Source organism: Dermacentor andersoni, unplaced genomic scaffold, assembly GCF_023375885.2.
Source record: "Dermacentor andersoni unplaced genomic scaffold, qqDerAnde1_hic_scaffold ctg00000041.1, whole genome shotgun sequence".
Lineage (NCBI taxonomy): Eukaryota > Metazoa > Arthropoda > Arachnida > Ixodida > Ixodidae > Dermacentor > Dermacentor andersoni.
The window spans coordinates 3233624-3259790 of NW_027314754.1; the positions used below are offsets into that span (position 1 = coordinate 3233624).

Genomic DNA, 26167 nt, shown 5'->3' on the forward strand with positions numbered 1-26167 from the left:
GCTCAGCTAATTTCTAGTATTTGTTCCTGCACGACCAATAGCTTAAGCAAAGACATATTACAGCAGCAAAATTATATGTATAGCAACAACCTCTATTTCATCACATACAGTTGTAAATGTTTTGGATGAATAGCAGTCACCAATCACTACTAGAAAGTAAAAAGAACACAATGCACACAGAAAGAACACAATACTCTAGTCTGTTTTATAAATTGTTAGCGAAAGTTGATCAAAAGAAGTCCTTTCACATGGTTTTCTTCTATTATTCCTAGCCACTTGTTGGAACCGTTCGACATAAAAAATATTTTATTTTCATGAATGACGATACTTTGGGAACTTGTATTTTATTGAAGTAGAACGGTACATAAAATGACCTGCTTTTACCATAGCTCGTGAATACGTTAGCCCGAACGAATGTCTCAGTATTGCGCAGATCACGAGTCTTTACGTTTTTTGTTGTAAAGGATTCATCAAAATAATGCTTCGTAAATACCACCAAGAAAAAAAGTTGTTTAACATCAAATATAGTATGTTCAGCCATCAGCTCACTGTGGGTGATGCAGTTGCTGATTGTTCCGTATGCTATGTTATTCGTTATGTTTTGTATTATTCTATTTAACACGTTTAGCCTATACGGCGAAGCCAGACCGTAGATGGTAATGCCATACCGTAATACAGTTTCACGTAAAGCATTATATGTGAGTTTTCTTAACCTAACTTCACATACTGATCTGATTTTGAACATGACGGGACATACTGCTCGGAGTCTTTTAGCCACATGCTGTATGTGATGGACAAATGAGAAATATTCATCGAAAAACACAAAGGCACTTTATTTTTGTTGCATACTGCATACTTTGGCAAGAGCACCCAATGCAGCATTCGCTATGCAAGTATAGATGTTCAGTTAGCTGCACTTTTTTGTAGGCGATGTGAAAGCAGATTAACTGTGTTTTTTTTTTGTTCACAAATATGTACTTGTTCTCAAACCATGCCATTATATTGTATATATCGTCCTGTAACAAACTAATGCATTCATTGAAACTTTCAAGGGGTAGTATTAGAGCAGTATTATCCGCAAGTTGGTATAACTTTGAGTCCAGTGCTAGATGGTATAAATCGTTTACATACAAATTAAAAAGCAGTGCGCCTAGTACGGATCCTTGTGGGACTCCATGCTTTATGTCTAATAACTCCCTGTATATATTTTGAATTCGAACGACCTGATATCGATTTCTGAAGTAGTCTTTAAAAATCTCTCTGAAAGGCCCGCGGAAACCGATTTGAGCTAATTTTTCAAGGAGTATTTCGTGGTCTAACGTGTCGAACGATTTTTTCAGTTCTAAAAAAAGCTCAATTACCATCTTACTGTTATCTATTTCACTGTTAACTACGGCTGCAAAGTCTTCTAGTAGTGTGATTGTGCTTCTGTTGCAACGAAACCCATAGTGTGAATTAGACAACAGATGAAACTTTTCGCGAAAGGAAATCATTTGCGTGTGTATTATCTTTTCTAGAACGCACTACAATGCGCGCAAGATTGCTATAGGACTAAGTTTTTGCACTGTTGCCTTTTACCGTTTTTGTGAATTGGTCTAATTAAAGCTATTTTTATAGCGTTGTGAATCTGAGACGTCCTAAGTACTTTTGAGTAAATATATAGCAGCACACTCCTCAAACAAGCAAAGTTGAAGAATAGCTCACGAAATCGAATCCCATCATATCCTGGCATTCTAGTAATGGAAAATGGCGTTATACATCCGAAACATCCAGATCAGTTGCCTCACTCAAATATGCAGAGTTGATGCTTGATTTGATTGTTATGTCATATGCAGCCCTAGGGGAATTTTCCTGAAGTTTCTTAACAGTACTTGCAAAGCAATTATTAAATTCGTTTGCTGTTTCATCTATTTGTCTTCTGGGAAAATTATTCTCAGGCTTTCGTCTATGTTGCGTTTCGTTTGTTTGCCTGTTAGCGAATTTGCTAGAGCCAGAGCGATTGGCAGGCAGTCAACTTTTATACCTTTCGAAACGGGGAATTTTCCGGCAAAGAAAAAAGATCGCTTCTGATTGCCTTATTAATGCGTACTTATGCGTACACATAATGGGGATGTGATGAGTTTTCGCGGTTTTCTGACGTTGCGTGAGCGACAGGCGAAGTCAGTAGGGCACGAATAATTTTAACCCATAGCTGACGACTAGTGTCGAGAAACGCGTAGATTGAGAAAGAGTTGTTTTCCACTTTTTCGCCCTTTTCTTCTACAAACACCGTGCACGTCGTATAAGACCAGGGGTCTTCGCGGTTTTGGTAACGTCGCGTGACAGACAGTCGAAGTAGGGGTGGACCCAGAAAGCCTTGACCAACCGTGGAGTGCTAGTAGCAGAAATAGAATCCATATAGATTGGAATACCGTTACGTCATAGCACCCGCCGCACTCAGACAAAAACCTATCTTACCCAGAAAAACTGTGGGCTTGAGTCTAATGGGACATTGCGTGTGCTCACAGTAAGGCCTTCGATCTTGGTATTTTTGTGACTTTAGTATATATTCAAATATTTTTTGTGTTAATGCTTCAGTGGAAGTGATTGCGATTGTGCCTGTTGCGTTCGCTGGTTAGCCATAGTATTTTTTATTGATTTGATATAAGGAGATGTTGACGCGCAAATTAAGGCTGAGGGTACTCCTTAGCTCTTGAATCGGTCTAGCTTACAACATACAGGGTACAAGATTACATGTCAAATAACCTTTTCATACAAGCACCAGGACTTGTCGAGCAACGTTTTCACGTTTCACATTTAGGACCATTGTTTACCGCGTAAAACATGGGAAAAAAAATCAAGCGGGCGTCATACAGCGTACGCCGAAAGTGATGCCCGAAATCAAAGAGAACCGAACAAAGTACCGAAAAGCAGTATTCTTTTCTTCAACGTTCTCTGTTGTAGCGTTATCTTATACTTCACACTCCGTGTTCTAACGACGCCAATGTTTGCGCCTGTTGCGCAATGCTGACACACTCTTTTACCGAAAGTAAAAACAAGTATCAAAAACAATGTACAGCACAAAATGCGTCATTAGTTGTTTTTTTTTTGTACCACCTGGACCCCACTATATAATATCACTCAAACGACTGAAGTAACATAAACATAAATATAAAGATGCGACAAAACAAGACTGCCGACGAATGCCCTGTCCATTTGGCAATTCTTTCCTTCACAGGATGCGATAAGCGACAATCCGTGGAAGCAGCAGAGTTTGATCGTTTCGCTCCCTGGTCACTCGATTTGCTGGCTTTTCAGACTTTAGCCGCGGAAGGGGTCGTAATACGAAACGTGGATGTGCGACAAATATTACGAAAGAGTTACATCTCTGCCTTCGGTCATCTCGGACACCTGCGATCGTCACAGATCGTAGCTTGCTTCATAACTCTTCAACGGGAGCCCGACAAGACAGTGATGAAGAAAGCCATGGAATAGGCGATTGGCGGGGCAGCACTGAGCCATACTCTCTGTGCATTATACGAAAATTATTGATGACATTGGTACACTTTTGTAGAAGGGATCAAATACGCAATCCGTAATAACAAAGAGGCCGAGGCTCTGTCTCCTTTTTCAGAATTTCATCTCTGCACGGTCATTTGTCAGGTCTGTATGCTAAGACTTCTACCGCTATAATGTCGGCTTAGAAGACGCCGGATTACCGAACACGGTGGCTATGTCATTCCGCTGCTGAACGAAGGAGTCGATTTCCGGCGGTGGCGGCAGAATTCTGATGAGGGGCGTAATGCAAAAAAAAAAAAAAAAAAAAACTCGGCAGCGCAGGTGTCCATTAAAGATATCCAGGTGGTCAAAAATAAGAAAGACCCCGCACCACAGCATCTCGCATATCCCGCGATTTGCTTTTGGACGTTATACAACCCCGTTTTGCTTTAGCGTGAAATGCTTGCGTTAGCGCTAGAAGCCGACATAATGCTAACGCAGTCGTTCGTTCCAGTGTACGACGGGAAGTAGAGCTTTAGAATAGCGGGATCCAGCAGAACGCTGTAACGTAAACAGCTGCGACACCGTTTAAATGTAAAGGTTTGCAATGTACGATTAAATCAAATATGCAGCAAATATAAGCCTAATCCTACGTGTCCGTAATATACGTACATTTGCGACCATGCTGGCACCAACGAGCTCAGAAAAATTTCGGTTGTGGCGCAATCTATAAGAAAAAGACACATCACGAGAACAAATTTGTAATCTATCGCCAGTGGGATTGGGTAGTACGCGTGGTTTGCGGCGCAGAATCCAGAAGCCACGTACAGCTACTGCAGCCGCTTCTACTAAGCCTGAGGCACTGCAAAATAGAGAGCGAATTTCGGAAGCCGAACCCCAATGGGTGCTATTAATATTTTCTTGGAACGTCGTGAGAGGTACCTAAAGCAATGCATGTATCATTTGGGAGCCAATAGGCAAAAGAGTGCAGGGCGTTGGCTTGACAGATCCGAAATGGTCCGCCGCCGCTTCGGTGGGTGCCACCATGATCCCCAACGCAAAGCTCCTCTTCCGTGCGTTGCCACCTGGCCACTATATCATAAATATAGCATAAGCTCTCGAGAGCCCAAGTGTCGCTTGCGTTGCGGGCATGCTATATCATGCATCACGCAATGCTAACGCTAAGTTCCTACGTTTGTTGCTATATTCGATATACGAAAGCTTTATGTTTTGAAGGGCTAAGCGGAGCACTCGCCAACCGGCCTAGTAGAAGTACCAAGCTCACGGATGTGGTGTTTTTGTCAAAACTGAAGCAAAAGAGCGTAAACTTCGCAGCTGTTCCAGCGTTGCAAAAAACATAAATGCGTGGCATCCGCGTCATTCGTCGGCAGTTCGTTTCGCGCTGCTCAAATTTGTTAGGAAGAAAGAAAGAAAGCGAATGAAAGTCGCAACGTTGTAGGCCGAGACTAGATAGAAAATCCGCCACTCTCATGGCACAACATAACATACAGACACTGGAAATACGAAGAAAAATTCAAACATTGAAATTACTTTTCTTAATCAAAAATAACAAACTCTCCATGAGTCCTGGTCCATTTATTAGGTCCACCACAACACGCCTAACAAGAAATCATCACGCGGAATCCCTAACACCATACAACGCTAGAGTCAATGTTTTTAAATACTCTTTCTTTCCGCGCACAGTAACTCAATGGAATTCACTCCCGACTGATCTACTAACCAGTATTGGTGCCATTGACGAAATTACTTATTGAAAGTTGCACAGTTATTGTTTCGTGTTCCTGCTATGCGTCATTGTTTATAGATTCTTTACTGCAATGATTTCTTGCTGTGCTTTTTTTTGCAGTTGTTATTGTCATTCTCTTTGTTTTGCCCCTCCTGCTAGGACCCATCTAGGGTCTGCAGTATGCTGTAAATAAATGAATATAGTTAGGCTTCTTCTTCAAATACGTTTGCACTTTACAGTAGGCACACTGACAGAGCAGATCAACAGTGAGCTGAGAGGACGAGGGAAGAGGATATTCTGCTAAAGTGTTGCAGAAAAACCGCTCTACCTACTACTCACTATATACAATATTTACATTTTCCTTATGCATTACTGCTTCGGGATGCAACAGTTACAAGGACCCAAAATTTCGTGAGCCCCCTGGATAGTTCCACAAATGCATAATATTGACCCACGCTTTCCCTATGTATCATCTCTTTTGACATCGATTGGAAAACGCGCATGCTACGTACACTGATGCATAGGTTTATAAATTGGTTGCAAAAACCTTCAATACGCATGGGAAATACGCGTAAAAACATAGAAACCTGTAAGAACTCGTGATGCGCAAGGAAAAATGCAGTTACGACTTCCTTTGTGGCGTTAATATGACGTATGATCACAACACAGGATTATGACACAGAAGTACGATCAGGGAGGGCACACGAATAGTGAACGAAGCTTGGCATCCTTATTTTTATCGCTAAATACTAAAACTAAAGGGAACGGAAACGCTTTGAAATAACATATAACCACAATATTACGCCGAGCGCTTGAATTTTCCTCATTTATAAGTAGATCACAACATTAACGAAGAGAAATACAACAAAGGATCGGTGTCTTTGCGTTTCGGTCTTGGAATGAGTGGCGACTGAAAAGCCGTGATTGTATATGGTATCTTGTGGAAAATCATATTTGAGACAGCGAAATAAAACCAGAGTTGCGCATCACATTTTTAGCAAATACGTATTAGATTAACGTCTCACTCCTTCAGTCCCCGCCCACATTATTACAATAAAGCTTTTTTTTTTTTGCTTGCGCGTGTGTAAAATCTATCATGAGAATTCATAAAGAAAGGCAAACAAAGTAACGTGCAAACTGAAGCTGCAATAATCTTTTTACGCAACAGCGCCTTATAAAATTTTGAACAAACTGTAAACAGGAAACAGTAGCAACCATCATAGTGCTCGAGAGTACCAACCTCGCCATTACTTACGGAGCGGCAGTCCTTGTAGTTATGTTTGAGTGCACTCTGAAGCTAATGCACTTTGAAGCACCAGTTGAATCTTACGTTTCGAGAACAAGTAGCTTGAAAACACTCCTTGCGCTACAAAAACGGATCAGGCAAAAATGTGTGCACATGAAAAGCACGTAAGACGAAAGAAACGACCTTGACAAGCACCGGACTTTGGGACTTACCTAAATATGATCTTAAGTACGGCTTCCACCATGTCAGAAAGATCGACTTTACCCTGCTAGTTTTTTTTTTTTTTTTTTTTCAGTTGAGATTTGTTTTTCTTTTATTTATTCTTTTTTTTTTGGGGGGGGGGGGGGGGGGGCTGAGAGCATCCAGTAAAGCCAGTTGCACGATTGAAAATAAAATAAAACCTCATGATAGCAAATACTAGACTAAGCTCTACTCTTCCGTACAGAAATACACGATAGGTATGTGTGCCATTCCAATTTAAATGTCAGGGCACATTTGTGGGAACGTATCAGTGACGCAGCAACGATGAAAGGCAAACATTTGCACATTGCTTTTCTGTGCCTGGAGAAAAAGTCGAGATGAGACTAAGTCTTTTATATACTGCCTTCGGGTTATTGAAAAAGTCGGCTATTGAATTTGCTCTAGAAGGACGGGACAGATCTGAGGGACACCGCTATACCTTGAGCAAACATCACAGGGTGGATTCTACAGTTGTAAAGGGCTTCGTGTGTTACTTGTCTTACATGGCAAATGGCCACAGTGTGACAAGTTAAGCATGGAGAAGAAAATTGAAGGCTTCGGCTATAGTGAGTGCGCCCCCGTGCTAAAGTGACTCCTCACGCAAAGTGTTCTCTTCTTCTCAAAAAGAATTTAGAAAAGAAAGAAAATCACTCACGTCGCCAACTTCATGTCAAGGCAAACAGATTCAGACGCCTGAACCTTCTTTTTCTAGTCTGCGTATGCTATACGTGTATACAAGGCATATAGACCGGTTACTTCTTTAAAGAGTTGGCAATTTTTCCTACAACATTTCGCGAAATTTCAACCCCACGTGCTGGACTACTCTAAAATTTGCGCAACAAATTAAAATGAAAAATTGACCACGAATACTATGCAATATGAAATGTGAAAAGAAATCGCCTATGTCCAATAGCGAAACTCTAATCTTCGTGCTAAATTCTTGCTAAAGAAATAAAAATACTGTCACGTGGTAGTGACGTTGAATAACACAGTAGCAATACTGTGAACGAGAAAACTTTTATTGGGCGAACCTGTGCCCACAAAACAGGCTACACTTATAGCACAACGATAGCGGCGAACACGGTCGGCGATCGTCGAAAACCTGATCAGCGGGTCAAGCGCGTCGGCTTTTATAGAGCAGTCGTCGAATGTTCCAGACTAATCGTTTGGACCCGCGTGCCTTCCACAAGTTCTACACCATTCGCGTTACGCGATGAAATCAGATAACACAAGGTTCGGCGACAACAGACAGCCGGGTAGAATCATCGATAACTTTCCAGAAACGTCGGATACATGCAGGCGCGTCCGTCGCTGTGCGATTACAGTTGTTAAGCGGCGAAACGTGGTCGCCCGATAAAGATAAGTACACGTGTCAATACATAATTGTCTAATTCACAAAAATTTATAATTACGTTTTTAACTGCTCATCTTACGCCACGTATTACAATTTAGGAATTCAGTTATAGAATTCGCATGGTGAACAGATTTGGAACGAATTTATCGCATGAGACTATACATTCGGTATATTCATCCTCGAAGAGAGCGAAGAAATTAATTCGCGTTACAGCTACATTTCACTGTTTCAATCTCTAGTACGGAGTTTTGTTTAAAGCCAAAGAAACAAGCAACAGCGCATTTTTACCGCAAGTTCGACGGCGCAGATATGAAAATAGGTCTCATACTCAAAACTCGTTCCAAGTGAAGTGGCCTTGAAAAGTGATTGGCTACAATTCGTAAATTTTATTATGTGCCATGAAGCGGTTAAAACAAATCTTATTTAGTGGGTGTTTTCGAGACACATTTACGGGCTGCACTTCGTTCGGCCAACCAATGTCTTTCATGATGTGTCAGTGCAACAACTAGACAAAGACGAAAAAGAAGCGACAGTCACGGGTACCTGTAACCGTCTCTTCTTTTTTGTCTTCGTCTAAGCCGTTGCGCTAACATGAACATATCCTTACTCGTCCAGTTATTCTTACTTGTCAAGTAGTGTCGGCTTCTTCGAACCATCCAATTATATTTTACCTGTAATACCGACCGCAAGCAAACTACAAAAAGAAATCTACTCTAAAAAGACACCTAGTAGTATTTCCACGTGCAGAAAGCGGTAGAGCTGCTAAATATGAACACCCGCATTGATAGATACTCCCCGAATCTCTCTGTCAAGACCAGCCAGTCGTGATGTCGGCCTCGTTTTGTCATCGTGCAGCGCAGAAGACGCAGAGCTGCCAGCAATCTTACTCAAGTCCAATTTTGCAGACGGGAAAATTACAGCGCACTTCTTGGGCGACAGGCGGTGTCGCGTTCATGGAACGGCGAGGCCGATTGTCTTGCACAACCACAGGAACAGCGATCGAACAAGGCCTCTCAAGACGAGAGCACGCGATGTGATTTTCTCGGCACAGTACCACCAAAGCAATGGTTCAGTTCTGATCGATTACTTCTTTGGGTACATGCACACGCAATCAGGCTAGTATCTCGAGAGTTTGCAATCCGAGCACCCGAAGAATCCGCCCTCGAAAGTCCACCGTCTGTTACAAATGAATACTTGGCTTTATTGACGCAATACAGGGAAACCAGGGTACATCCCCCCCCCCCCCCCCCTAAGTCACTCAGGAGGACGGAGGCCACTGATTGGACACAGCTCCAGAGAGTAGTACGTAAAATGTGCCCCACCAGATACGCAGCTGACTGCCCGGGGTGCCCGCCTTGTATCACACTACATGGGAATGCCAACTCAACACAGCAGTCTCCAAAATCATAAATACAAGTGCGGAGAAATGGACCCCTGCGAGGACCAGATTGATCACGTGCCGCGAACACGTAGGACAGCTGAGGCCATTGGAGACCTGGGCAAAGGGCCGCACCCATGCTAAACCCAGTCAAGAGCGTCCAAGAAGGCCCTGACGGAACTACAACAAAAGACCCTGTACAGACCAATAAATGATGATGACGACGACGACGATGATGATGATGATGATAATGATGATGCATTAAAGAGTACAAAATCTCACCAAGGAGCCAGGAAAACGTGTCTCATTTATCTAAACAAATTATCTTTCTTAACGTTCGTGTGGTCCCCTGCAGTCACGGATCTAATAAAGTCCCAGCACATGGCGTCCAGTGGGTTTCCCCTATATATACTAGGCAATATCCAGGTGTGTTCCGCTATTCACCCGTCTACCGCACTCTACAGCACAATAAGTGTGAAGAATACTGATTCCAAGAAGAATACAGAAACGAGCAAACATGTTTATGCGTGTATTTGCCATTGTTCGTGTTCGTTTGTTATTAGCGTGGGCTACGCCTTGGTATCTGAGTCAGGGTGTCGAACTGAAAATTTTTTGGTTTGGTTTGGTTTGGTTTGTGTTCGGATTCATGCTTTCGCATATTTTGCAGTTGGGTATATGTTCAGCTCCAGAGCAAAAATATAATGGTTCGAACTGGTTCGAACTAGTTCAGTACGGCTTCATAACAGTTCGGAATTAAAGACAATTAAAAGCTTGAAAAAACAACGTTTTCCAGACTACAGGCGCGACGCCACACGGTGCGTGTCCATGCTCGTTGCTGGCCCGCTGACTACGCATGTGCATATGTCCCATGCCACAGTGCGCATGCCAATGGGTTGTTGCTGCTTTCGGAATCAGGCTGCGTTCCAAAATCTACTGCAATAGGCGAAAGCCTATCTACGACTGGGTCTGTTGCTGCTCAACTGTTCTGCGAACGGATGCAGCCGTGGCCGCGAGCGTGGGATGCAATCATAGCCATAAGGCTGCAAGGTTCGTCGCCGATGTGCGCGCTCCCCCAGGCGTATGTCCGCCATTGCCCACTCGCACAGCGCTACAGGCATGGCGCCCCCTTTCCTTGCTCTCCTCGCTGGTGATCACCGCTTTCCTGCGTCCACCACGTACTGCGCCCTGACACTCATGAGCCACTAAAGGCTTACGCCATCATATTCGCCGTAGACGACGAAGTAGATGGATGAGCGGAGAGCGGCCATCTTAAGTCTCGTTCCAATTCTCCTGAACGCGCCAAAGTAGATAGCTTCGCGAAGACAGTGCTCATCGAAGTCTAAAACCGCGCCGCGGAACAGTGCGGTGGGACCGCTGGTACGGTAGTACCGTTCAGTACCGCATGGTAGCACAGTGGTAAGAGGAGTGTGCTCACATTCTCACCTCGTGGCAGCTAGCGCTTTGAGACGCATTTGTTGAGACGCTGTACCTCCGGTGGCAGCGATCAGAGTCATTGGCAGGCACTGCACCGGGTTCCGAACGCGTTACTTGAGGAAGTGGCGCTCGATGTACCGGCTGTCTTCCGCGTAAAGTTTAAGGCATGGTGGTAAGGGGTCGCGCCTCCCATAACAATAGTGCCGCAAATAACCGCCTCCCATTGCATGCTTAACGTACTCTTGAATAGAAGCAGGGTTAGTTCTTCGCTATTTTTTTTTTGTTTTTCGTTATCCACTAATAGCAAACATTTCAGCAGCACAATCTCTGGCACGTGCATGTCAGACTTCATGCTCAAAGTGTTAGTTAAAAGAGTATAAATGATGCTTAACTATTTTTATCCTCAGATATCTTCGTTGTGGTCGCCCTTAATTAAATGTGGAGAGAAGATTTGCAGACAAACCGGAGCTAGCACGGAGTCCCAGGAGCCTTCCTCGTTCGCTTGCTTCACGGCTTCAGACAGACACTGCCGATTCCACGAGCTCGTCAGTTGCGCTTGTGCGCAAAAGCGGGAGACGCAAACGAAAGAAAATACAACTCGTGGTCCAGACAGAGCGGATAAGGTAGGGATCGAAGAAAAATATTCAAGCAAGGAATTGGCAGTCTCTGTCAGAAGCGATAATCGTTAAGATTATGACTATAAATGGAAGCTTTTGGAGAAAGAATTAAAAAAATTTGTGTGAGCTTTCAGTGTATTGAGATAAAAAACTTAGGCTTCGCACCAAATTCTTTTAAGTTTTTCCCTAATTGTTAAGGGTGTGACGCGTTTTGAAAGATACATAGAAAAATATCACTCAGGAAAGCAGCCTAAGGACGGTGTTTGCTTGGAACAACATGAATGCATGAGATGCATAGACTTGGATCCAATAAAAGTGGAAGCGACTGCCCTTGCAAAGCCACTGACCGAGCATATGCAAATACTAGGTATCAAATTTTGTACAAGTGGTGTTTCACCTCACACGTGGCGAGACATTGTCAGCTCCATTAAAGAACAGTCAGAAGCAGTGTCTGCGTCACCACTGCCGCTGGCAGAAAGAACTTTCTTCATTAAGAACGTATTGTGCAGTAAACTGTGGTTTGCTGCAAGGGTAGCTCTCCCGCCGTCACCAACAGTACGAGTAGTAAACTCACTTATTTTCTCGTGGTTCTGGCTAAACAAGTCGCAATACGTTGCGCAGCAATTTTTGCGTCTGCCAAAATCCAGCGGAGGATGGAGCTTGCCGTGCATAGTTACATTCGGTAGGCTGTTGTGCACTAAGAGTACATGTGATCTACTTGATGATGATGAGTACCCTGGTAGGCCACTGCTCCTTTATTAGCTGGGCAATTACCGTCGAACGCTTATGCCGCAGAGTACAGGCAACTTGCTTCTGACAGCGGTAACGCCAGCACCGAAGTATGCGGCGGCTGCGCGCTTGCAAAGCCAGCTTGTACAACTAAGAATTACAAAGTGGCGTGCGACACCGGTTTCCAGGCTTTGTGAAATGTTGTGTGAGACAGCTGTACCTCCACGGACAGCTACTACACAAACATGGACAGCTGTGCTTTCACCTGATTTGCCCTCTCAAGTGAAGGATTTTCATTGGCAATATCAGTGGGGCATTCTACCTACAAGAGACAGGCTTGAACGCTGGCATATGGTAGCGAATGATAAATGCATATATTGCGCACAAACAGAGACCAACGCGCATGTAGTAAAGGACTGCGTTGTAGCACGCACCTTCTGGAAGCTAGCTGCAAGAATGTTCGGAATATCCATCGTACGGCCACCGCAGCGCCGAGATCGGTTTGCGAGTCTCGTCTACTACAGCGCTAGCTACGTTTCGTGGTGCTTCCGTAACATCGCAGAACGATCTCGGCAGTCAAATAGAGCAATGTACCCCAGAATGCGGAAACTACGGGTGATAATATGGGGTCATCTTGAAGAACAGTTGTACAAACTCGGTGAAGCCGAGTTTCTTCGCCGCTGGTCTACGCGGTACATAACCGTATCCCGAGGCAAAGTCTTTCTACAGCCAGAATAATGCTCAATTCGGTTGCCTGAGTTCAGACTGTATCTGTATGTGCCCCGAGTACCTTTCATAAATTCGAGGCTGACAATAATGCTTTTGCGTGGATGCGGTAATGAGTTTTGTTGTTGTTGTTGTTGTGTGTGGCAAAGCCAGTGTCAAGTAGGCACCATTTATTGTTTCATTTGTTAATGTGTTTTGTTTACATCAAGGATGATGTATTACATGTGATGTACTTTATATTGTACTTTTCGTTCATACCACAGTTGTAAGCGTGCCTACGGGTCAATAAATTTCCTTGTCAGCAATGCCACTCATGACGTCTGGCCATTCTGAGTTCACAAGCGCAGAACATACATTGCGCGATAAGACAAGATATGTTATCTGTGTGATCAGTTGCTTGAATTGACGAATTGAAGTTTGGAGAATTATTAAAACACACAAACGAATTGTCTGCGTGTTTTTTTGTTGTTGTTGGTTACTTCGCACCGAAGCAAGAGAGATGTACTTCCGCTTCGTCTGCTTTTTTCCCGCAGTAGAGCAGTCACGTGCGCAAGGGGCGAAACTATGTCACTTTCTAGCGTGTTCCAGCGCGTGATCATGCTCTGCGATCCGCTTGTGTCTGCAGCACTATTCGTGTAGCACTGAATTATGCCGCTAGTCATGTGTCCTTGTGCACAGCGCACAAAATCGTGCGCTTCGTGAACGAGACAACAGCTCGCGCGCGACGCCGTCAGCGGAAGTGCGTAGCGCCGAAAGAAAAGTGAGGAGAAAAAGAAAATGAAGGCGGAGCCTGTGACGTATGCGTCACGCGATCCTCGAGGTCCTGTATGGGAGAATTCAGGGAAGGAATTTCGCTTTCAGAGGCTAGACGGGCCGAGTGGAGAGAGCTTCTTGCTTGGCAGTGGGGCCCGCCTGCTGAAATCATGGGTTCGCGGCACTGACATATTTCTATCTCGGCTATTATTGAGTCAACTTGAAAAATTTTTTCGGCAGAACGCTCCCATGAGGACATGTAACAGCATCCAACGTATAACCAAAATTTGCTATGGGGCCTGGTGAAGAGCCCTTTAGGGCGCGGAGCAGCGAGTCTTCCGGCTTCTCTTGAGGAACCTGGTTGCCCTCTACCATCTGACTGCTGTATAGAAGGCGAGGAATTCATGTAACCATGAAACTCCCACTAAAAGCCACACTTCTCGTGCACTCTTTTTCCACTTTGAAACTCCTAGTTCTAACACAATCCAAGTACATGAATAACATTTTGCACAGCAGTCCGGTAGTTTATCTGGCTGCTGCGCACACTCACGTAAAGGCATCCAATGCAACTGGAGCGAAGGTTTTGAATCTCATGCATTCACTTTATCGCAAGCAAACCCCATCCTCGAACTGCTTTCCTGGATGATTTTTTTTAATTTATATTTCAGAATCTTAACACTTCGGAAAACGCGTAAAAGATATTGGTGCAAAGCGTAAGTTCTTTATCTATATACGCTGAAGGCTCATCCAAATTTCTTTTTTTTTCAAAAACGTTCCATTTCTATTCAAAGTCAAGATGTGGCCCTGCAGGTAATATAAAACTATTCCACTCTGATTCGTTTCCAATCTCCTGGCGTATATGTGCATATCTTACGCATCGTGGGAATAGTTGTTATGTGAAACATTTTGCTGGCGGCTGGCCATCCAGCATTGTATAAGGCCCGTAAAGAATTAATAGATAGACCTACGGATGTTTGTGCCGAGCAAGCAGCTGTGTGTGTGACGTGAACGTGCGCGTGACGACAGCAGCAAGACGAAGACGACGATGCTGGCGACAACGATATTACTGCAACGGCATGATCTGTATTCCGCCCATTAGAAGCGAGTTTACGTAGGAAGAGCGTAGCGCATAGATAACGAGGACGTGAAAACAGACACACAGAAGCGCTTGTGTTTCACACTTGTATGTGAGCGTCTTTCTTTCGTGTCCTCGATTAAGCGCTCCTAAGTATATTCTACCAACAAGGGCGAACATCCACGCTCACTGAGTTTATGAATTGTCGACTGTTTGGTTCTACATAGATACTGAACGGGCGACTACATGTTGTATACACTCTTAGCTACATAAGTCTAAGTCATGTGGTCTCTGAGAAAACAATGATGGCATTTCTACTCCAACGCGATAAGCATTTGTCCCTCATGAAGGCACGACAGCGTCGCACAGTTTCTGCGTAGCGTTAGCAGCTCCGATGGGAGGACACTGGAATGAGGGCCGATACTGAAGACGGCACCGTCTAAAACGGCACCTCCTTGCACAAGCTACCACTAGAGAGCAATGCAAGTAACTCGCCCGTGACGCACGAGCCAAAGGGTTTGAAAGCGCTGTCTATACCCGATGACAGCTTTCGGTGACGGCACCCATAAGGAAGTACATCCAAAGCTGCTTTCACGCACTCGCACGTGCGGAGCTTCTGCGTTCGTGTTACGAGGCCGAGTGGCGCCCAAATTATGCTGGAAGCTTACGGGACCAGGAAATCCAGACATGGACACCACAAAGCCAGAAATCTAGAAACGGCAGAAACGAAAATCCTTTTCGTAAGCAAGCTATTTATTTGTTATGAAAGAAATCTTGAAGGAATAATAAGAGCGATACCTGGAATGGTTTCTTTTACGCTAAGTAGCTTCCACTTGTTGACATTCGTGGACAATGTGCCGATTAGCAGAAAAAAAAAAAACGTACTTCAGCTCCATAGCTTTCGCTGCGCTACAACAGAAAGTTTTCGCCGGGTATAGCCCTCGTCTGGCTGAGAGCAGTATGCGTATATAATTATGACATTGGCCGGCTGCGTTTGAATACAGTTGTTCGATCGCACCGTCGGTCCCGCTTTCCTATTTATTAAAAAGGCGTGAAACAAGATGAGATGGAGACAAACCTACTGCAAAGTACCCGGAATGAGGCTAAGAATGCTTCACATTATATGGTGAGCCAGGGCCCTCGCTCGCCCCCCCCCCCCCCCCCCCCTTCGCCAAAAAGCTCACGAAATACGAAACAAAAATACACATCGTGTATATTGTGTTTTTTGACTGCCATGAAATTGTGCGTCGCGAAAATGTACCTGAAAGTCAAACTGCCAACGCAGCTTGTACACGGAGCTCCTGAAGCATCCGAGAGAGAGAGAGAGAGAGAGAAAAGATAAACGATAGGGCACGGAGGTTAACCAGCACAGAGTGCTGTTGCCTACCCTACACTGTGGGAAGGATGAGGAGAGGGAAAAATTAGTAGAAGGCTTCCAATAGTTCGGTTGCGCCGGGTGTGACCAAACTTGTCCAAAGAAGGGCCCTGAATTTTGCACCACAATAATTCCCCAGCGCATTCTCTATAGATAGTGCGTGAGTTTTTGGCCCACGATGTCATCGCTGACCCGCCGTGGTTGCTCAGTGGCTATGGTGTTAGGCTGCTGAGCACTAGGTCGCGGCATCGAATCCCGGCCATGGGGGCCGCATTTCGATGGGGGCGGAATGCAAAAACACCCGTGTACTTAGATTTAGGTACACGTTAAAGAACCCCAGGTGGTCAAAATTTCCGGAGTCCTGCAGTACGGCGTGCCTCATAATCAGAAAGTGGTTTTGGCACAAACCACACACTCGTATTAAACAAAAAAATGTCATCGCTGGAAGCATCTCTACTCGCCAGATATAGCCACCATTGCGGCTTCACTCTCTCTCTCTCTTGTTAACCATATGCAAGCTGCTGCTCCGGGGGCGTCATTTAGGGGTTGGGATGACAATTAAAAAGCAACCTACTCCGCTCCTGAAACGCGTAACGAAAGAGGGCTTGCAAAGATGCGTTCAGCAATAAAAATAATAGATGTAACAGTGAATTCCGTCGAATTGGGAGTATTTTGAGGGTGACCACAATTTATCTTGCGAGAGTCTCGGAAACGAGTACTTTAAACGAACATGCCAGACCATTTGGTAGACCTGCTATCTCTGGTGCCTTTAATCTTACGCGAGGAAGTTGAATACCTTGTGAAACAAAAGCGCAGGGGCGTACTGCGACTTGTTTGCTAAGGCCAAAGTGCCTAGCATGTGAAAAGCACACGTTTGGCTTGATTCAGCATAAATTGGAACTTTCTCACACATGTTTCTTTGTTTTGCTGTATACTTGATGTAGATGAAATATTTTATGGAGAAGGCGCAACGCACTCAGAAAGCAGCCTCCAAGGTGGCATTTCTCCAAGTTTAGTGGTTTTATTTCGCACTTACATCAACCTGCACCAATGGGCCGGTAAAACTCCTAGTATCTCTCAAAGTAGAGCAAACTCGCGCCGCAGTGAGAATTCCGTTGAAGTTGCACGTAAAAATAGTCACTTCTTTATCACCTAAACGTCGGCTCTGTATATCGCACTGAGAGTGTTCTCTCCCTCTTTCTCTCACTGACCTTATCACAAGACGCATTTTCGTGTCGCATGGTGTTTCAACACTCTTGTTTCAACGCCAGGGGTCTCAACGCTGTTGTTTGCACGTGAGTATAGTTCTATTACAACTGCCGCTGAGTCTGCCGCGTACAGCGTCGAAGTAGAACAGAAAGGCGAACAGAATTGTTCTGCTGCCTTTGCTGGAGCAAGGTGCTCGAGCGCGTGTAAACACCCACATTTTTCGTCGAATAAAGGGAATATTTGGTAGCACAAAAATTAGCCGCATAACCAGTGTTACAACTTAGGGCTATCTGCTGTTACTTGAAGCTTGCGTTTTGCCTGGGAAGCATTTCCAGACTACGCGAGGCTTTGAGCCTTTGTCCAACGTCGAACCTCTGACTTGGGCTGGTAGAGCTTTCACAGCGGCTTCTGAACCCGTTGTTGAATGGGTTCGGAACAGTTCCTCCAATGAATTCCGGTTCAGGTTCGCTTCTAAAAGGGCTGAAAAATAACGGTTAAGTTCAATTCCGGTTCAGTTCCGGTTCCTACACCGTGGTCTAAGCACCAACTTGTCCAACAACAGGCCTAGCTAATATGCCGTGTTTTCTGAAGCCGAACTAAAGCAGTGCGAGAACATACGATACAGTAGGCGGACATACACAAAGCTCCTTTTTTTTATGTATCCCCTTTCTGTGTCCGGTTTTTTTTTTTTCCACGATGTCACAGTTGTGCATCCAAATATACCGTGACAACCAGCGCAAGTCACAGCTCTTCTAAAGCATCGTGCCACGCTGACTGCCGCATTCTCCCGCACACACATGGAGACAGCTGCTTCGGCATAAAGAAAACTTCCCCCGCACTACACGAGCAATTGTATCGCCGCGTAATTCGCACGTTTCTCGCCGGCTTTCCCGCCGATTGTGGAGTCTCCTGGTAGCGGTTTCATTTACTATGGCTGTGAGCCCGCCTTCTGGCAACAAACAATACCGCGCCTCGCACCGTACTTCGGGAGCCCATTCTTCGAGAGCGCGATATATAAAGAATTCTGATGGGACGCAGGCGCTTTCAATTTGCCTTCGGATTCATCAAGCCCGAAGGCGACAGGCCTTCGCCCAGGATGCCCTCTCGACCCTGAACGCTGCATTCAAGGCCCCTACCACGTTTGCCTGTTAGACTTTCTATGCGAAAAAAAAAAAAAATGTTTATGCAGTTGCAAAGAGAAATTTTTACTTGGACTAAAGAATGTATTTCAAAAAAAGAAGACACGAAGTACATGAAATACCTTGCGTGTTACAGGAATACTTTAGCATGTTCACTGTAATAAAAAATCAACAAATATTATTATTATTATTATTTGTTTTGAACACATATACACATATACACAGGTATCAGGAAAGGGAAAGCGAGGAGCATGGCGGGCAACTGCCACCGGAAGGGTCACAACGCCTGCCTACTCTTCTGAAGGGAGGCGACAGCAACACAGAAATGGAAGATAGGGAGGAGGGGAGGAAAAAGGAAAGAGGAAAGGAGAGCAACAGGACAAACCTAAGGGCCAAAGTAGAACATTGCAACAGGACAAACCTAAAGACTAAAGTAGAACTCTGCAGCTGGAATTAAAGTGACGCCGCGTCGAACAGCCTGCACAATTATCAACCACATTCATCAGAGCTCGCTTTGAAGCAGAGCTATTATAAGCGTTTATTAAATATTCTTCTAGTGTCCTTACGCTTTGCGGCAAATGCTGCTTCCCCCCACCCTCCCACCCTTAAAAAATTTGCACAAGCTGATTTTACGTGGCCGCTTCCCATAACGGCGGATCGATTCGTGGTGCGCGGTTTGCGGCGAACTCCACGCGATGGCGCCACACCGTCGAGTAAAGGCACTCTTCGAATCGATCGCGGCCGTCAGTTTAAAAGGGTATTCACTCGGTCCGAAGGGAAACCACCTCTCAGCAAGCGTAAAAAGGGAGAAGCGTGCCATGTCACGGCGACGTCACGGCTTCGTCTGGAGGCGTATAGGGACGTCGCTCTCATCCTTTAGGGAATGACGTCCTTTCTCGCGAGAGAGGCACGAGCAGTCGCTCCCGTTGGGGAAGAGTGAAATCCCGTCTTCGGCTCCGGCTTTCACTGGTGACACTTTTATACGCTCGCTGGGCGCGTCCTTGGCGCTCGCGGGAGAATTTCGCCGGAGGCAAATGGCTCGGTAATCCCGCCGCTGAAAAGACTGCGAATACGGCCTCGGTAGCGCAACCCGCTCCTGATTCGTTATCTTATATATATGCGCTATCACTATTGCTAGACGACGACGAAAAGCTTATAATTTACTTGCGTATTCGTTTGCCTTTACCTTCGAGGTAACAGGCACGTTACAGAAAGGAGGGTCGACATAGCGTGCGCATATATTGGAAGGAACAAATTATAAGCTTTTAGAGCGACACGGGATTGCAATACTAAGCATTAAGTAGTAGACTATGGAAAAAAAAAACAAGATTGCTGAATACGCGCAAACCACAAGAAGATTGTCGCGCGACGGTTATGGACCAGCTCATACACACATTCATAGCGCATTTCTTATTCCTTTTCTTCTTTTAACGGTTCTCTAGTCTTCGTTACAGACCCCGTAGGCTGCATTGAATCTATCGAAGTCATCAGTAAAATTGAGAGTAGCTGTGTAACCGCATTACTCTTGGTCCTGCTCACTTTCTGCGGTTCACTGAGACGCGCAGAAATAAGCCGCACTGCCGGATCCACATGCAATGATGACTAATGAACTTTACTGCTGCAAGGGCAGTCCACATGCAATACAAATACTTGCGATAGTATGTATTTTGGTAAAGACATATGCAAGGAAGTTTTCTGCGATTGGCAGGAGATAGAAGGCTAGAGTGAACTTCATGGAAGATTGAATTTGATGCTCAGTGAGAAATGAGATTAATCGTGCTGCGCGGTTTTTTTACTGCCTCAATGCTTTAGATTTCTGTAAGGAGGCATCCGACATAGCTGAAGGAACTAAAGCAATATAGCTGCTTCTGTCGTCGGAGGTTTTGTTATCGGTTTCGCAGTGTTTGGAGAATATTTAAATCAAACACTGTGTGAAAAAAAAATGTGAGTCTGACAAAATGCCTCGCAGGTTTGGCTGGAACCTTGCACAAAAAATGCATGAGTTTAAATTATATGCCACCTACACCACGGAACGATGCTATTGGTTCGTAGTGTTGGGGAGAGAAAACTGAATAATTGCATTTAGAATATTCGTGTCGCGGTGAAGTTATCCGTGCGCAATAATTATAACGTTTGAGCAGAAAACGGCATCCTGATCACAACTTTTCGTACTTATCCGAATTATTTGAAGGTTTTCAGAACCTATTTTCCGGGAACGCAGACACACTTCGCGAAAGTGCTTGAAGTGAACGATTTAAGCTTTGTAACCAACTTATGCTAAGTGTTTCTCCATCAGCGTTCGACATCGGTTGCTCTATAGGACGATTATTCGAAGGTTTGCACGTTCCAGATAACCTGGTGTCTATGGCTTGTGTTTTAAAATAAACGACAGCTCAGTTAGACTACGTCAAACCGTTGCGATCAGTTACAAGTGCGACACTTCTCGCACTACTTCTCACTTGTCAATATTGTACTCATCCATAGGTTTGGCCAAGGTACGTCACAAACGCAATGTGCCCCTTCTTTATCAATCAGCAACATGCACGTCTATGCGTGAAGGCTCTTATGTCATTTCCTGACAATGCTTTATGCAAATGTTCCGGACGTGATCACGCCTATACAGTCTCTTGAGTAACATAAGCTTTTGGGCGCTCGCAGCACCTCGCTCGATTTGATCCCTGACAATTTTCGAATACTTGAGACTTGCAGTAAGATGTAGCGCGTCGGGTTTTCCTCAGGCATGGAATAAAGGCACCGATTGAGGCTGTTGAACACTGTACTAGGAAACAATGAAGACCCAGTGTAACCACACGGGTTCATCGCAGAACACCGATAGCTATTGGGGGCGGGCTCCACCACTCGAAACGCTGGCGCCGCCGTCAGCGTGACGTAGTATCAGGGATCACGTGGCCAGAGAGGCCGCGTCGGCTGTTTCGGAATCGCGGAAGCCAGCTGAAAACGGAAGTTTAAAGTTCCACCTGCGCTGCGGTTCTGATTAAGTGGGAAGGTTTTCTCGAATCGGGTGTGTGCTTGACAACACTTGAAAGCCCTTAGATAGGTAGCGGCTGCCTCAGAATGCGTTCAACATGGTAGGCTACTGCTAGGTGCCGCAGTGCCGGACTTACACAACAAAGCCCGGTGTCAGCCTTCACACGTACCCACAGGACAAGACGTTACGGGAAGCTTGGATAGCGAAACTTAGAACCAGCAAGCAGCGATCGGCTACAACTAGGGTGTGCAGCAAGCATGTCCGCGTGGAAGATTTCTGATACGGCGTCGGGACTACGACGTTCGGTGAATAGCAGAAAGCGCGCACTGACACACTTGCCCATGCTCGCTTACCGGCTAATGCCATGAAGCTTTGGTGTAAGAAGTTGTTGATGCTAGATATTGGCAAGTGCAGTGTAATGGAAAGGAAACGGTAAGAAGCACATTAAAATAGATGTGGGGCATATGCGCATGCTTGTGTAGTACCAAACATATATGCACCTGCTTGTGTAGCACCAAACATTGAAGTGTACTGGATTAAGAAAAAGAAGCAGCGGCTGATGGCTCACTGAGAAGATCGTTAAACATACAGTGCGACCAAATTTGAGAAATAATTATATCAAAACGTCCAAGGCTTTATAATAAAACAAAAAGAAAACTCGAATCGTTGCGACGGCACATCACAAGTCGCCGTCGTAGGCGTCGAAGTTCCTAGTTATAAGGGTATATTTTTGAACAGCTCTGAGAGTGCCCACGCAACAATGGAATAATGATTGCTTGTGCACTGTCAAATGCTCGTATGATGCGGCCTAAAGCTCAAGGCACTGTGCAAAAACGCGCTCGCGGTGAAAGTCAAACATTGTGCTCGGAATGCATGCAAACGCGCAATCGGTCACCGCGAAACCGTGCGATCGCTGAATTGAGGCTTCGTTCTTCTTTTCTCCATTTGGTTATACTGACAGCGCACAGTAAGAACATATTTCACATAGTTCACTCTCAGCGATTGCCGACCTTTCACGACAAAGTAGCAGGTTTGGGTGACTCCATCGCGGCGACCGCGCGCTGTGGGCGTTCACTGTACGTATTTGCTAAGGAGGTCTGTAAACCATTCTGTGATTTCTATTTGGTCAACATTATTATTTTGAGAGCAAAACAATTCCTTCGTTTTGAGAGTACTTACAGAAATGTCCAGCAGGGCTCCTACGGGGTGTTTTTATTGAGCGCTGAGAGCCAAACCTATGAGGAGTGCGCCGCGTCATCCCTCATACTGCGCAAGCGAGGCGCTTCCGACCAATGCCACCTAGATAGCGCAAGGCCTGTTTACTCCGATCCATGACGTCACATACATGGCCCTAAATTCCCATAGACAAGGCTGGGGTGACGAAAGCGGTGACGTCAAAATCACTGTTGCCTACTCGAGATCATCCCCATTGTATTCTATGGCAGCCTGGCTAGGTAACATGACGTTATGGATCGGAGTGAAAAGGCCTTGTGCTATCTAGGTGGTGTTGTTCCGACAGATGGCGACTCCGTAAGTCCTCGCCCCAAATATAGTTGGAGTCCCCTTTCACGCCGACTTTAAAGTACCCGCCGGAGACACGCCTGGGAAACAAGTGACGTGGAGTGAGGCTTCACGCGGAAGAGCTTCACGCCTTTATCGACGTCTTGTTTTTTTTTTCTTTGTTATTGCGACAGCCTTAGAGGCGGAGAGGCACACGCTTTGTAGATATCCTTCTGACGGACAATACGATGCGGTCACGAAAGAAGCGCAGCGTAACGGAGCCTCTGAACAAGCACTAGCTATCAATCACTATCAATCAATGAGAAACTACCACTTGGCGCATGCGCCCGGTTTATCAAAAGGCGACTTTGGTACGAAAGTGCAAGCGTGAACTCTATGGCATCATGGTAAGAGCATTGGGCTGCTATGTTGGAAGACAGAGGTTCGGACCTACCATCAGAAACGCATTATAGGCGCACTTCAATAACTATGGACCTATATTTTTCTTTTTATTTATGTAGTTCAATACCCTAAAGGCCCTTGCGGGCATTACATAGGGGAGGATTTCAGGTTAATGCATAAATATCATTTATAAACAATAAATATGAAAGACAAGAATACTAACAAGAAAACAAGAAAAAAACACAGCAAGTTGGTTTGAAGCGAGGTGATCAAATTAGCATTGCTAAAAAATATATCAACGAAATACATTGAAGAGGAGTATAGAACATGTTGTTGCATAGCCATTAAAACACTGATCATAAATACGTTAAAAAGAACACTGCATACATATAGCGTAGAAAGACTATATAAAATTACAGATAAAGACTGTATAGTTTAAAATAAAACTCGTGGTGCATCGAGCTTACTCGAGCACCTCATAGTACGCACGCAATCGGAATTTTGTAAGAGTTACCGGCTTAGAAATGACACTTCTATAAGTGAGAGTGTGCAAAGTCTCCCGTGACGAACGCACACGCGTCTGTAGAGACATCAAAAGCTAAGTATGAGATCGGATTAGCCATGCGAAGTATTCATTTATTGCGTGGAGGAGGGGGGAGGGGGTGTAGCTTGTATTGGCTGCATTTGGTTTCACAGGACATTGTATCATTAGTAGTTAATGTCTGGATAATAGCCGAAAGGTTAGGGATCTACGTAGTTCCGCATAGGCAAATAAACGGTAGAACCATATATTACTTCTCGCACTTGTCGCATATTGTGCGCGTGTTTACTAAGTGCGAGTGTTTACTAAGTGCGCGTGTTTACTAAGTGCATCTACTAAGTTCCACAGTGCGGGACCACGTATTGCGCACTGTGGATGGGTGATTAAAAAATAACTGTGCGAGAAAGGCACAGGTGAAGTGCAGTGTCCATCAGCAGCATTGTTGGCTCTCGAAAAGTCATGGTACGGGTATACCCGTGCGAAAGTATTTGAGGGGACATACAATTCTTTTGTGGAAAGGCAGTAAAAGTGAGGGTCTTGTACTTCAAATGGCAGGCTTTGTTGTGGGATAGAGACAAGCTCAACGGACAAGAGCCTCTTGAGGACAGGTTGCGTATCTGGCGAATATTCCAAACGGCCGAGAGTTGCGCGGTTTACGAATCTAACCGATCTTACAAAGTTACAAACTTCAAGATTACACAGCTTAGTTTCCTGTGTGCTTGCTTTACTACTCTTGCAAGTTGTTCAATCTCATCATCCCGTCCTCACTGTCCCATCAAGAAATATTGTCTTGCGCAACACAAACTACAATGACGCGTTGTCGGCGCGCATCTCAACACACTTACAAACCGTATTACAGGCCACTGAAGATGTTACTTCGACACTATAAAGATGGGGGAAAATAACAAGAAAAGAAACAATCTTAAGCTCAGTGACTTTTACTAAGGCTACGACCTTATCTTGAGCTAATCTGCGCTGCGAGTGAAGTGGAGGATGATCTACTTTGTCCGTATTTCCAACCAAACGCAAATAAGTGAAACCGATCAGTCTCAAAACATAATAAACCTACGTTTCTATAAAGAAGTTGCATCAGGATTTTGCGAAAAGCTATGAAGGGGGCACCGCAGAAACGGCCATAATACGTGGGTAGTACGCGGGAATTAGCGCACCACCTGCTTAGGGCAGCCAGCGACTTTCAATCCACGTAGAAAGGATGGGATGAGCACGCTGTAATTATTTTGTTGTGCTTTCTGAGTTGGCCATAGAGGTTCCTTCAATGAAGCGTGCGTCAGGGCGAACCAAAGAGAAAGAAAATGCAATTCGTCTCATGTAACCTTGCCCGGCCTGCTTAAATGCCAAACAGCGCCATCTGTCGCTTTTATCGCCGCGGCATAAAACGGTATGAGACGTGAGACAGTTGAAATTTTTTATTACTTCTTAAAAAGGTCTTCTTCTTTTTCAATTCCGGACATGTCTTAAGGTTTCTTTGAGGTTTCGTTTCCCCTTGTTTCATCTGCTTGCATTTCCTGTTTTTTTCTTAGAGGCAGCTTCCGCTGTGGGTCACATGCTTGACACGTTGTCACGTGCTTTGTTCTGTGCGCGATGCCGCGCGGGTTTTGCGGAAATAAATATACGGAAACTCTGCCAACTTTCTATTTGCTAAGTTTATTTTTACGCTGTTTTCTTTATTTTCGACTATCTCTATGTGTTGTACTTGTCGAAACACTCAGCTGCTGTTGTTTTCATTGAAACCGAATTCGTCGGAGCTCGAACTGCCGAAAGACGAACTGGGCCGTTCTCACTGACAGCCGCATCCGACTCCCGCTCTTGTAGAATTCTAAATCTCCCCGGTCGTCTGCTTCATCAGGCGCGTTTCTTTTTCCCCTTATAGCCGGCCCGATACGACGTGCGTCAAACTGCGCGCACTGTCCCACGCTCATCGCGAGGGGAGCCTCGGCTTTCTCTTCGTCGAAGCTGTTGCAGACGTCCCACCACCACCCTTTCGTCTTCTCCTCGTGCTCACTCGCGGAGTCTGGGAGGCAAGTGCGCATGCGCGAGCCGCAGAAGAGCGCGCCGCTCGTGCCCGAAACCCCGAGCCGTCTGCATCCCGAGCGGCGAGTTGGAGCGCCGGAGCCGCGCCGGACGGATGCTCTTACTGCATGCTGGAAACGTCCCGTCATTGTCGGCAACCACCCCCCCGCCACCGACACGGCTCGACGTCGGCTACGATAGCGCA

The 26167-nt window shown here is 45.2% G+C and overlaps 1 protein-coding gene across 1 annotated transcript in view; it reads left to right on the forward strand.

Moving 5' to 3' along the window:
* The window catches only part of LOC126517962 (cholecystokinin receptor type A-like), a 147592-nt gene that overhangs the window by 27828 nt on the left and 93597 nt on the right, over positions 1-26167 (forward strand). The window lies entirely within an intron of this gene.